Genomic DNA, 13067 nt, shown 5'->3' with positions numbered 1-13067 from the left:
TCTCTCTATATATATAAAGTCTCTTAAGCCACATCAAGCTACATAAGCATATTCCATTCTGCTAGCTACTCACAGGGTTCTGTCCGTGTGGGTATAGAATTTGTCTGATCTGGAAATAATACCAGATGTCACCTACCATGCAGCTTGCCTACACATACCTCAAATAAGGAGAAGGAACAACAGTTAAATAGATTCTCAATACTATTGAGTCCAGTAATGGCTTTAATAAATATTTTTACAGGACATATGCCATTGCAAGAAAGTATGTTAATGACATGAGAAAAACCCTAAAATCCAGTTTGCATTAACAATCATAGTGGGATGGTCCAATAATATAAGACAGTTTGCAGATACTGGGTCTTACAGACATGATACTTGAAAAACAATCTCATTGTATACATGTGAGTTTTTCTGTCCAAAGGGATTTTTCACCCTTTTCAATTCGGATATTCTAAAATATTATTATAACATTATTCCAGAGTGTCAGAAGTCATTTGCTGTAGTATAAATAGAATGTATACAACAAATGGGTACACGTGATTTGAAAAAAAATGGAAGTTTTGTCAATGAACAGAACAATGAAAATCTTTGTAAAAAACTCAAGGTAAATGTCAATGATTCAGTGCCGAATTTGTAACGGATTCAAATTATTAACCTACTTTTAAGATTTCCCATTCTTTTTTTTTTCTTTCTTTCAAAAAAACCTCCAAATCCCAAAGCAAAACAATTACCTGCACATGTCTTCCCCACAATGTATTTAGCACAATGTCTGTTGTCCAAGTCTGTCATGAATGGTGTTAACCTGTGTGATCTAACATGGACACAGTTGTCTCCCTCAGGAGTGACGGCTACCTGGCAGTCCCCTCATGAACAGGATTACAGAACACTTGATATATGGGGGACTCAATGTTGTGAGTTCTTTCTTTAAGTATATAATTTTGATTCACAAAATTCAGCCCTTAAGAAAGGATCCTTTCCATTTTAAGTGGCTCCTGTCTTCTCAAGCAACCGGGAAATCTTTACTGTTTTCCTGTTTCAGATGGAAGGAGAATTCAAAGTACCCTCATATTCTGTATATTAAATACTCATGGCATAATCAACAATTAGGAAAAGAAGAGACCACCTTTAGAAGGAATTTGAACTATTTTTCAAAGGGTACTTGAAAAAATGTATTTTTCAAGTACATCAGCAGCAGAAGGATCGTGAGGGATGTGGGCCCGCTGCTAAACACTGAAGGTGCCCTGGTGTCTAAGGATGAAGAGAAGGTCAAAGTACTGAATGCCTTTTTTGCCCTCAGAAAGGCCAGTCCAGCAAGGATAACAGGATGGCCAGGACAGCAGAAGATTTACCCTGGATGGAAGAGGTTAAAGACTTGTTGGCCAAGCTTAAGGCTCATAAATCAATAGGTCCTGATGGGATGCATCCTAGAGTGCCGAGGGAGCTGGCTGATGTGGTTGCTAAGCCTCTCTCCATCCTTTTTGAACAATCATGGGGGACAGGAGAGGTACCTGAGGACTGGAGAAAGGCCAGTGTCATGTCAGTCTTTAAAAAGGGCAAGAAGAATGACCCAGGAAACTACAGGGTGGTCAGCCTCACTTCCATCCCTGAAAAGGTGATGGAACAACTCATCCTGAATGTTATCACTGAACATATGAAGGATAAGATGGTTATCAGGGGGAGTCAACATGCATTCACCAAGGGGAAATCCTGTTTGACCAACCTGATAGCCTTCTATGGGTGCATAACTGGCTGGCTAGATGAGGGGAGAGCAGTGGATGTCATCTACCTTGACTTCAGCAAGGCTTTTGACACTGTCTCCCATAACATCCTCATCAGAAAGCTCAAGCAGTGTGGCTTGAAGGAGTGGACAGTGAGGTGGACTGAGAGCTGAGGGTGGTGATCAATGGCACAGAATTTAGTTGAAGGCCTGTGGCCAGTGGAGTTCCTCAGGAATAGATTCTGGGACCAGTCTTGCTCAGGATCTTCATTAACCACCTGGATGAGGGGACAGACTGTACCTTCAGCAAGTTGACTGGTGACACCAAACTGGGAGGACTGGCTGATTCCCCAGAAGGCTGTGCTGCCATTCAGTGGGATCTTTACCAGCTTGAGGGTTGGGCAGAGAGGAACTTTCTGAGGTTCAACAAGGACAAGTGCAGAGACCTGCATCTGGGAAGGAACAACCGCACGCACCAGTACAGGCTGAGGGTCGAGCTGCTGGAGAGCTGCTCTGCAGAGAGAGAGCTGGGAGTCCTGATTGATAGTAAGCTAAGTGTGAGCCAGCAAAGTGCCCTCGTGTTCAAGAAGGCCAATGGCATCCTGAGATGTATCAAGAAGAGTGTGGCCAGCAGGTCAAGGGAGGTTTTTCTCCCTCTCTCCTCTGCCCTGGTGAGGCCTCACCTGGAGTCCTGTTTCCAGTTCTGGACTCCTCAGCTCAAGAGGGACAGGGAAGTGCTGAAGAGAGTGCAGCACAGTGCTGCCAAGATGATCAGGGGACTGGAACATCTTTCACATGAGGAAAGGCTGTGGGAACTGAGGGTGTTTAGTCTGGAGAAGAGGAGACTGAGGGGAGGTCTTATTAATACTTACAAGTATTTGAAAGGGATACGTCAAGGGAATGGGGCAACACTTTTTTCTGTAGTGTCCAGTGATAAGCAGGGGGTAATGGACAAAAGCTGGAAGATAGAAAGTTCCACTTAAGGAAAAATTGTTTTACTGCGAGGGTGACAGAGCACTGAAACAGGCTGCCCAGAGGTCCCTTCTAACCCCTACCATTTTGTAATTCTGTGATTGTGTATTCAGTATGAGGGAAAAAAAATCTTTTTTTAGAAATCAGAAGTTCAAGAATTTTTGTCAAGGATATCATCATAACAATTATTTCATGAGGAATGATTTAAAATTCTATTAAAGTTAACAATGAGCTTGTCTCTCTGTTGTTTTTTTGTTTTTTTTTTCACACTGGACTTCAGTGATGTGTGTCAAGCTATATGGACCCTTGGGCTCATGTGTACCACAGCAGAAATCATAGCAGTGTGCTCCAAGTGCTGGCAGTGACACCAGCAATATGGAATTCTCTCCTGCCAGAGCCCTTTTGAGCCAGCGGCGCTCAAACCTACCACTAAATCATGTCCCTCAGCACTTCATCTACACATCTTTAAAATATCTCCAGTGAAGAAGTTTTTTCCCAATTTTTAATCTAAATCTCCCCTAGTGTAACTTGAGGTAATTTCTTCTTGTCCTATCAATCATTATGTGGGAGATCAACCCTTACCCCACTACAACCTCCTTTTAAGTGATAAGGTCTCCCCTCAGCCTCATCATTTCCAGTGTAAATATACCCAGTTCCCTCAGCTGCTCCTTATCAGAAGTGCTCTAGAACCTTCACCCACTTTGCTGCCAATCACTCAACATACTCCAGAACCTCAAGGTCTTTCCTGTAGTGAGTGGCCCAAATCTTGACACAATATTCAAGGTGCAGCCTCACCAGCACAGGGATACAGGGGGAGGATCTCTGCCCTGGTCCTGCTGGGCCCACTATTTCTGATACAAGACAGGATGCCGTTGGTCCTGGCCACCTGGGCACACTGTTGGTTCATGTTTGGTGCCTGTCATCCAGCCTCCCAGATCCTTTACATCTGGGCAACTTTCCAGCCACACATCCCAAAGCACTTGGCATTGCATGAGGTTCTTGTGGCCCAAGTGCAGGACCTTGTTGAACCTCATACAACTGGCCTCAGCCCTTCTCCAAGCTGTCCTGTCCTCAAGCAGATGTGCACACTCACCCAGTTTGGTATCATCTGCAAATTTACTGAAGATGCACTTAATCTGTTCATCCAGATTATTAAAGATATTAAACAGAACTGCCAACAGCTTGGGTCTAAACACACCCCTTGAGAAAAGCCATATGAAGAGTTGTTCAAAGGAATGTAAGTCTTCCCTTGAAGGTCTGCTTCAGTAGCAACTCTTTTACTCCAAAGAGTTAAAAAGGGAAATCTATGTGAGCACCAGGTACTGCAGTACGTGACTGAATTGAAGGATTAGGTAATATTTCTTTAAAATCTGCAGAGGATGATGTCACAGAGCTCTGCTACCTGTCTGTTTCTTCTACAGTATTTTAATATTAAAAAAAAAGTTCCGTTTTTAATTGACTTCTACCTAGTCCATTTCCACAGTCTGTGAAGAACAGCTTGGATTCTCTATGTAAATTTGGATGAAATGGATGAAGCAAACATAAAATATTCTTCAGTTATATAAAAAAATAGATAAATATTTCCTGGTAGGAAGTGTGAAAAGCCATGGATCAGTCAACCCAAGATAGCAACAGGTTCTTTGTGTCAGTTTGGTTGTTTCTGTGTGGCAAGCTACTGTGATCTACTGTGTAAAAGTAACATCAGGTATTACAACGTGGTCTCATTGCTGCTTGACTTTAAGCCTCCTTTCTGAACTCAGTGCCCTAGAAAAGGCATCTTTGTATTAGCACAGAAGAGGAATCAAATAAAGTAATCTCTCTGCTCTATTCTTCTCATAAAAGATCATTTTCTTCTCCAACACCTCAAAGTCACCACAAGTCAATGCAGATTAATGAAGCAAAGGAAGAAAAACAACCCCACATCTGCTGTGGGAAATATTTTTGTGCTTGCTGATTAAAATGCACGACCCCCTATAACCTTTGGTTTTCCTCTGTTTAAAATTGGTTCTTAGAGGAAAAAAAAAAAGAAAGGACAGATTGCAAATTAAATCATAGATAAGCATTGTCATGCTGGTGGAGACAAGCTCAACATGGATGAATTATCTATTTAGACATACAAATACAGTGTCAGATGATTCTTCTGAAATGTCTTCCTGCCTATGGAAGAAGAAAAACAAGTTGTGGCAAATTAAATTATTCTTTATTTCAATTTTGTAGAAAAAAACCAATGCTGCTAGGATTTATAAGGTCAATCTTACACTAGGTCTGTCCAGTTGGTTTGCTGTTTAAAGGGGCTGGACACAGCCTGAACAATATATGGTGGAATTGTCGCTGAAGATTCGAAACGTAACTAAATATAATAAAAGATATATATATATATGAAAATGTGGAATACAATATGAAAACAAAACCATTCGTAGACATAAATCAATAAGACTACTTACTGAAGCTTGTTAAATTGAAAAGTTAGCTTCCATATCTCAGACTTTGAATTAATGCTAAAATGTAGTCAAGAATTCAGATATGGGACAGTAGCTAAGACTACAACTGTGAATAATTCAATACAAAAGAAGCAAATCAAGTACACAAATTTAATTTTCTCATAAAGAGAAAATAGATTTTACCACCAGTGCACTTGTATAGATAAACTCTTATTTTGTGACTGTAAAGCTCAAATAGTAGACCTATTATTTGCAGCTTACATGGATCTGTATACAGAAGTTTTATACAGTACATCAAAAGAGGAAATGGCATAGCTGGAGCAGCAAGAATTAAGTGTAAGTTGTCAGCATCAAATAACCTTGCGTGAAATGACTGAAATCCATTTCTGCTTACAGTGCAGAAATATCGCTGTCATATCTTACATTAGTTCCCATCCACAATAGCAAGGTTGAGAAGCCAATGAATAAAGATACGGAGCACTCTCACAGTGCTGGTTACCTCTATGAACATGAGCCTTGAGGTACCTTGACAGACTAACTTGTCTACGGTTCTCTTAGATCTTTTACTGAACTTAAGTCCATGGCACATGCCAGAAATCTTCATTTGGGTCTTAAAATCAGTTTGGAGATGTTGCAATTGGATAATTACATTAAGACATTTGATCTAAGGTATCACAATTGTACTCTTGAGACAATGGTAAGACAAGGAACTTTGAAGTTTTGCTAAGCAAACACCCAGAGATGTGTTTCTTCACAGGAAGTAAAGAACTATTAACAGCAGTAGCAGAAGTATTCATATCAGCAGAGTTAAGAGAATGTAATATTGGAAGAAGAGGACTGATCTTGTCCCCTTCCACAAATATGAGACATGTTGGCTTTTACTATTAGCAGATGGGGAATAAAGTAACTCCAGAGTGTATTTACTGAAAACATTAAATAAAAACCTGACTTACTTTCATATGGAAAACCTATATATTTAGGGAACATTACTATGGTATCTTTTATGTTCAAGTCAGATAAATAACAATTTAATATACAGAGATCCTAATTTATTTGACCACAAAATATACCTTTCCTTCCATAAAGGCAGAATGAAAAGAATCTATATTTACATGCATATGTTTACATCCACAAACACACAGAGGCAGGGAAACAGAGAGTAAGAAGGTGAAAGAAAGAAAAAAACTTGGTAATTCTACTTCCAGATGCATACAGGTTTTATAGGCTAATAATATGACAAAAAATGGGGGAAAAAAGTCATTGCTTATATAAAGAAAGTACTAAGCTGTTACATTACAAGGTATCTGAAATATATATATCTAGCTGAACCACCTAGTTCCTCCATAAAGGACATACAGCAGGGAGTGAAGGAAGGGCTTTGGGAAAAAGTCTTGATGATGAGATCCTTTCTGCCCTGTAGAAAGAGTGTAATCTATGCAGGAAATCTAGCACTATGAATCTGTGTGTGTCAGAAAGCTATCAATCCTAATTATTTAACTGCAGTGCTGTTGCTGCAATATGCTATTTCAGGAGCAGACAGAGGAGGTGGGTTGAGCCCAGTGTTTTACTATGCATGTTCATACGTATTCTTGCTTTGCCCATTCCACTTGTATTACAATGCCAACGCAGGACTGTAACTTTTCTTACTCAGAGGGCATAAGCATGTCTATGTAGCCTTATTACAAAATTCAACAGAAACAGTGGCTCATCTGGCACACAACCGCTGGAAACAGTATGGAGCTCACTCCACTGAGCCTGGAGTTAAGGTTTGTTGCAAAATGAAGAGATCATAGAATCATAGAAGCGTAGGAGTTGGAAGGGACCTTTAGAGATCATCAACTCCAACCCCCTTGCTAAAGCAGGTTCACCTAGATCAGTTCATATAGGAACATGTCCAGGTGGGTCTTGAAGACCTCCGAGGAAGAAGACTCCACAAGCCCTCTGGGCAGCCTGTGCCTGGGCTCCGTCACCCTCACAGTGAAATAGTTTTTTCTTGTATTTAAGTAGAACTTATTGTGTTTGTTCCAGCTTCATCCCATTACCCCTTGTTCTGTTGCTAGATACCATAGAAAAAAGGGATGTCCCAACCTCCTGACACCTACCATTTAGCTATTTGTAAATATTAATGAGATCTCCCCTCAGTCTCCTCTTCTCCAGACTAAATAGCCCCAGTTCCCACAGCCTTTATTCATAAGGAAGATGCACATCAGGGATTCTTCACATTGGTCTAACTACTGTAAAGAGGACAGTAGAAAACATCATATCTTAACCAGCTTTGTCTGCACAGATAAATCCAGCTGTATCTACAAAGAAAAATAGTTTGTGATGTATGACACAAGCAGATAAACCAAGATTTCGTTTGATAATTCTGCTTTTCTGTTTCTTACCTCTGAATGAAGGACATAAACTCTGCCTAGGTTACCAAGTGAGTACTGCTTTAGTATTTTGTCAATAGAAATCAAAATTGTGTAGAAAACATATACAGAAGAAAAAAAGGAAATACCTTTCCTCATCTGAAACTTCTTTCCTATGTTACAAATTAGAATACTCTGCTCATTAGAAGTCCTGGACAAAAGCCTTTATCTCTGCAGTGGAGCACTGTTATCTGCTATTATAAAAGTGTTTTCCACCATATATTTAATATTGTTTTATGTTTCACTTTGAAGACAATACTGTTGATGACCTTCTGAGTCTCACATGAGTAAGCATATACACTTGTATGTTGATCTTATGTTAGAATATTAAAGGAAAATTGTCTAAAAGGCTGCATGCCTTCTTCAGATCCTGAGATACTAGAGACTGCCGAATGTCTTTATCTCCAAGCTGAAACTTCTGAAGTGAATGGGAACTTTGCTCAAAAGCTGAAACAAAAGCTGAAACCAAAGTCTTTTCATTTATTCCTGAACAGTTCCTCAGCTGAAGCTACTCTTCAAAGTATGCTGTTAGGGAGTGAAGGAGAAAATATTCTGGCTCTGAGTTAAGTCATTGTATCATAAAAATATAACATAACACACTTTGTTTAAGAGCACATGTCTAAAGCCACAACTCATTTTTTAGTCATATCTTCTTTGTGTGAACAATGTGACTGATAATCCTTAAGTACCACAGGGACTGACAAATGACAGGAAATTTTAGCTAAGGCTCAAGGTAACATGTGTTATTAGTGTGCTAGAGTCCTTTGAGCTTCTATGATCTTCACAATTTATTGCAAATAACCTTAGACAAACACAGTCCATTCAGTAAACCTGTTCCCAAACTAAAACTAAAGCAAATATGCAAACATTAGCTGTATTTTCACTCCCTGAGGTGGATTATAATAAGCAAAGAACATCAATCATTATTTCTGCTCACAGAGAAAACCTACACTGCTTCAAAGTAAGTAATCTTGAGGTAGATGAAAACAAGACCAATCACAAGGCAGATTTCAGAAGAAGTACATTAGGGAAAAGAAATCCAAGCAAGAAAGAAAACGAAGTATATATTCTGTTCCCTTAATTCATTTAACACAATAAGAAAAAGAAAATTTTAAGAGATTCAATGATGAATAGCTTGTCCTGTGCATTATTTTTCAAGGGCTTGCCCTTCAAACATATGATTAGAGTCAGAGGGATACTGCTGATAATCATCATATTTGTCATTTGCTGTATATAATATCTTTCATACAAGCACATCAAAGTTTCACAAAAATCAGTTAATTGCTGTTCTCATTAACTCACACATCAATATTAGCATTATATTCTTACATAATTCAGTATTTTACATATATTTTAAGTTACCTGTAAGTATTCCAAGTTATTAAATTGATCACTATGCAACCTCAGTTTGCAAAAAGTCACAGAATGAATCTAACTTTACATTACCAGAAGTATTAGTCAACAGGCTTTGAACTCTACTCTCAGGATTCCCAAATGCCAACTTCTAGGGCTGCATTTCTTCTATAGTACAGCAGAAAATTGTCCAGAACTAGTGGCTGCTTTGATTTGGAGAGCAACATTATTTATCATTTGTATTTAAACAAGGACTGGATAGAGTATTCAATGATTCTTCATGTTTATTGAATAAGAATTATTTTTCCCTATGGTTTGAACAAGAATGATGATTTCTTATTTTCTGCTCAAAAATCCCATCTACTTTTTCTGCAAGATTTCTTTTGTGTTCTTCCAAAATGAGTGTGGCAATCCGATATCTACCGGCCTGGATTCCTGACACCATAATCAGAGGAACTGGAAGAGAAATTTATTTAAGGAAAATGGTCTCCCTATGAAATGGATATGATCCTGATGCAAGACAGCAACATAAATCTGAATCTTTGCGTTAAGTAGAGGGGAGGCCATATGTGAACATGAAGTAGTTTTATAAAGCCCCTTAGCCCACTCTCTCATGTCCAGAACTACATTTTGGTATCCAGATGTGATGACTCCTTTTTCTTTTTCTTGTAACTGTCTTCAACAGTTATCTCAGTACCAGCAATCATTTTCTTTCACAAGAAATACAGTCCTACTACATCCCAACTGTCTATTTTTTGCAGTATCATTGGGAAGCTTGTCCTGTTCATCTTTCCGTTTAAACAAGTCCACTTAGAAGTAACCAGGCTTAGGACTCCAGTCACATTTCTTAACAACAGTTCTGAAGAAACTGTGTGGTTTGCAAAGGAAGCATGCTATATCCTTGACTGAGATCTTGCTGTTTCATACTTGCCAACTGTGATGTATTTGCATGGTTTTGCCAAATATTATTACCCACTGCCTTGGCAGGACCTAAAACTTTGTGATATGAGCCTGTCATGCTGCCCACATTACAGAAAATAAGCCCCTACATCAATGTTTGTCTAAACCATGGAGAGATTGGCTGCTAAACCTCATCTACAAAACTATGAAACTCCAGATTACTCCATACAAAAAATACCTAAATATATTAATATTAATTTTATAAATTTCACTGCTATACCATTTCAATTAAAATGTTCAATATTCAATAAAAATTCCATGTTTATGTAGGCAGGACAGCAGTAATTAAGGAAAGAATGAAAAACTCAACACAAGAAATGACCCATCAGACAGTCAAACTTCTGAATACACAACTCTCCAACCCTGTAACTTTTCAACAGCTTTATATATGAGTGAAACATGTTTAAATGTATTTTGTGGTTTATTTGGCAAAAAGATTTGAAACATCTGTATGTTGCTATTTCTGTATGTACTTATAGATTCTCACTTGCCCTCTTGCTGCTCTCATAGATGTATAATAACTGTTTGAAGATGTAGCTGATCTTGTTTGTCCTGTGCGTTGCCAACAGTGGATTTATAATCAGTCAGCCAAGAAAATAGACCACAGAAGTGTGGAGGGACAGCTGCTGTCTCACCATAGAATTCAGGAGGAGGTCTCTGCTCCAGCACACCTCCTCCTCTCCTCCCTCACTGATGTTAGGTTCTGCATCATTGTTTCTCTCGCATCCCACTTTCTTTTCCCACAGCAGATTTTCCCATTGTTATGTTATCACAGAGGTGTCTGATTGTCCCAGCCTTGGCCAGAGGTGGGTCTTACATGAATTCAGGGGAGCTTTGAGCAGCTGCTTACAGGACCCACTGCTGCAGGCCTTCCTCTACTACCGAAGAATCCCACCACACAAACTCAATACAGCTTGGTGTTTAGCAAATACCTTTTAACTTGATTTCCTTTAAAGAATTCATAGAGAAGTTACGCTCCAGCGCAATGGATGTAAAAAGAAAATCATGAGTAGTATTGTTTAATTTAAAGTTCAAAGGACAGATCTAGCCTCTGATAATTATTTTTTTTCTGGTAAAAATATAAATAAGCATGTCTAGACTCTTTTAAAGCAGAATGTTAAAAATTTGAAAAGCCATGTCATAATTGAATGAAAAATATTGTTATCATACAGACACACAGAATCTTAAGGGTTGGAAGGGACCTCAAGAAAGTCCAATCTCCCTGACAGAACAGGACCACCTAGAGTAGGTCACACAGGAACTTGTCCAGATGGGTATTGAATGTTTCTAGAGAAGACTCCACAACCCCTTCCAGTGCTCCATCACCCTCACAGTGAAGAAATTTTTCTAAACAATATTGTATTTATAATAACATAATATCATTACTGTAAATTTGACTACTTCTTCTAGTTTGCTACTTATAAAATGTCTGTTTTGCATTCACAAACAACTGAATATTTAGAGACACTTGGAAAGCATGCTATTTGTGCAGTACAGAGCTGAGACCTTGTAATGCCTTGCTCTCCATACTGAATTCTATATTGTCTAAAAAATTGTTGTGGCTATATAAACAGATCATTTTAGTCTTACAGAGGACAGCAAAGGTTCTCAGTTTTCTGATGCAGAATACTTTTGTTCTTTAACATTTTAGGATACAATGGGTTAGTTCTTAGGAGAAGGAAGACATCACACAGCATATTGCAGTGATGATTTGGGAATAAAAGAAAGATTATTTAATAGATCCTGCTGCAGGTATTGATACTAACACCTTTTTGATTCATTATTGTAACTTAGCTAGGAATTAGCAGAAAAACAGCTGAGAAGACATAAGAGATTTTGCTGCTACCTTTTCTACACTAACCAACACTAAACTGCCAATTTCACCGTGTTACTGTAGAGGGCTCTAAAATTTCCAGTTGGATCCAAAAGAGCACCTCACCCTGGTCCTTCAATGCTATTTAAGACTGACAACTCAAAAAGTGAAGTTTCTGACAGAAAATCAAAAGGTGCTTGATTCAACAGGCCAATCCGCATTGATGCAACTTTCACCTAGTTGTGTCACAATTAAATCTCTAATAACCAAATTGTACTACTTATACATAGAAAATTTAGTCATTTAAGCTGGTATAGTTGCGGGTTTTGCTAACATAGTACAAAAACAATTAAGAGTACTCCTATAGATTTCAATACAGTGAGATAAAAAATGATCCATACAAACCTAAAGTATTTAACTCAGGTTTCAAGATGTTTGGCATATGTTTTGTTATTCTGCATTCTACTGAAAACCTAAATATTAACTGTCCCTCACAATTAGTCCAGATAGAAACTAGAGAAGTAAAAGGATTCTTTGAGCCATGTTTGTTGAAGCAGCTGTGCACATAGCAAGGTGAAGAGTGAAGAACTTGCACACTACATGGCCAGGATAAATTCAGCAATTTAGAAACACTTAGAGAAGGAAAAACCTCCAGATTATTTGTGTTGTTCTGTAAATGGAAAGTAACACTGTTCATATTTTACAGAGACACTCAGTTTTTCTCCAAGTTGCCCATTTGCTGTGAAAATCAACATCTAGAAGTCATTTCTGAGTACTTAGGCCTGTCTGTTAGTCCATGCAATACATAGTAATTTTGGTAATCTGTGTGTTTACAGAACACAATATTGAAAAAAAATGTTAAACCTATTTTCTTTTATTTTTCTAGCAAAACCTCTGTAAAAGCCTTTATTTTTTTTTTCTGGTATGTTGAAGCCCTTTTGATTCATGATTGAATGAAATTATTTCAGCTCAAGTTTTATTAAGGAAAATGATCAAAGTGCAAAGCACAACTGCCCATTCTCAGCATTACAATATGCATATTACATGTATGCTGATTAAATAGCTGACTTTTCATCTGGGAAAGACTTTCAAATAAGAGTCATCTGTTTTTGTAACTTTCATGTGGCATTTGGTAGATTTCACACAGTGCCATCAGTACCCTGAGTTTTTCATTTGTTCATATCTTCATTATAACTTTACAATGGAAGCTAAAAAATTCTTTATTGTTTTATAGTTTGGTTATTTTCTTGAGTCACTTGAGCTTAATACTTAAAAGGTATTGAGCACATATTCAGAAAGCTGATAAAAAAAAAACCAAAAAAACAAATGAAACATTCAGAATCTTAGAATGTCTGACTAAATCTGAAAAGAGAAAGGGCTCTCAGCCAGGCTGCAAT

This window comes from Colius striatus, chromosome Z, assembly GCF_028858725.1.
Source record: "Colius striatus isolate bColStr4 chromosome Z, bColStr4.1.hap1, whole genome shotgun sequence".
In the NCBI taxonomy this organism is placed as follows: domain Eukaryota; kingdom Metazoa; phylum Chordata; class Aves; order Coliiformes; family Coliidae; genus Colius; species Colius striatus.
Note: the sequence above shows the minus strand (reverse complement) of the source record.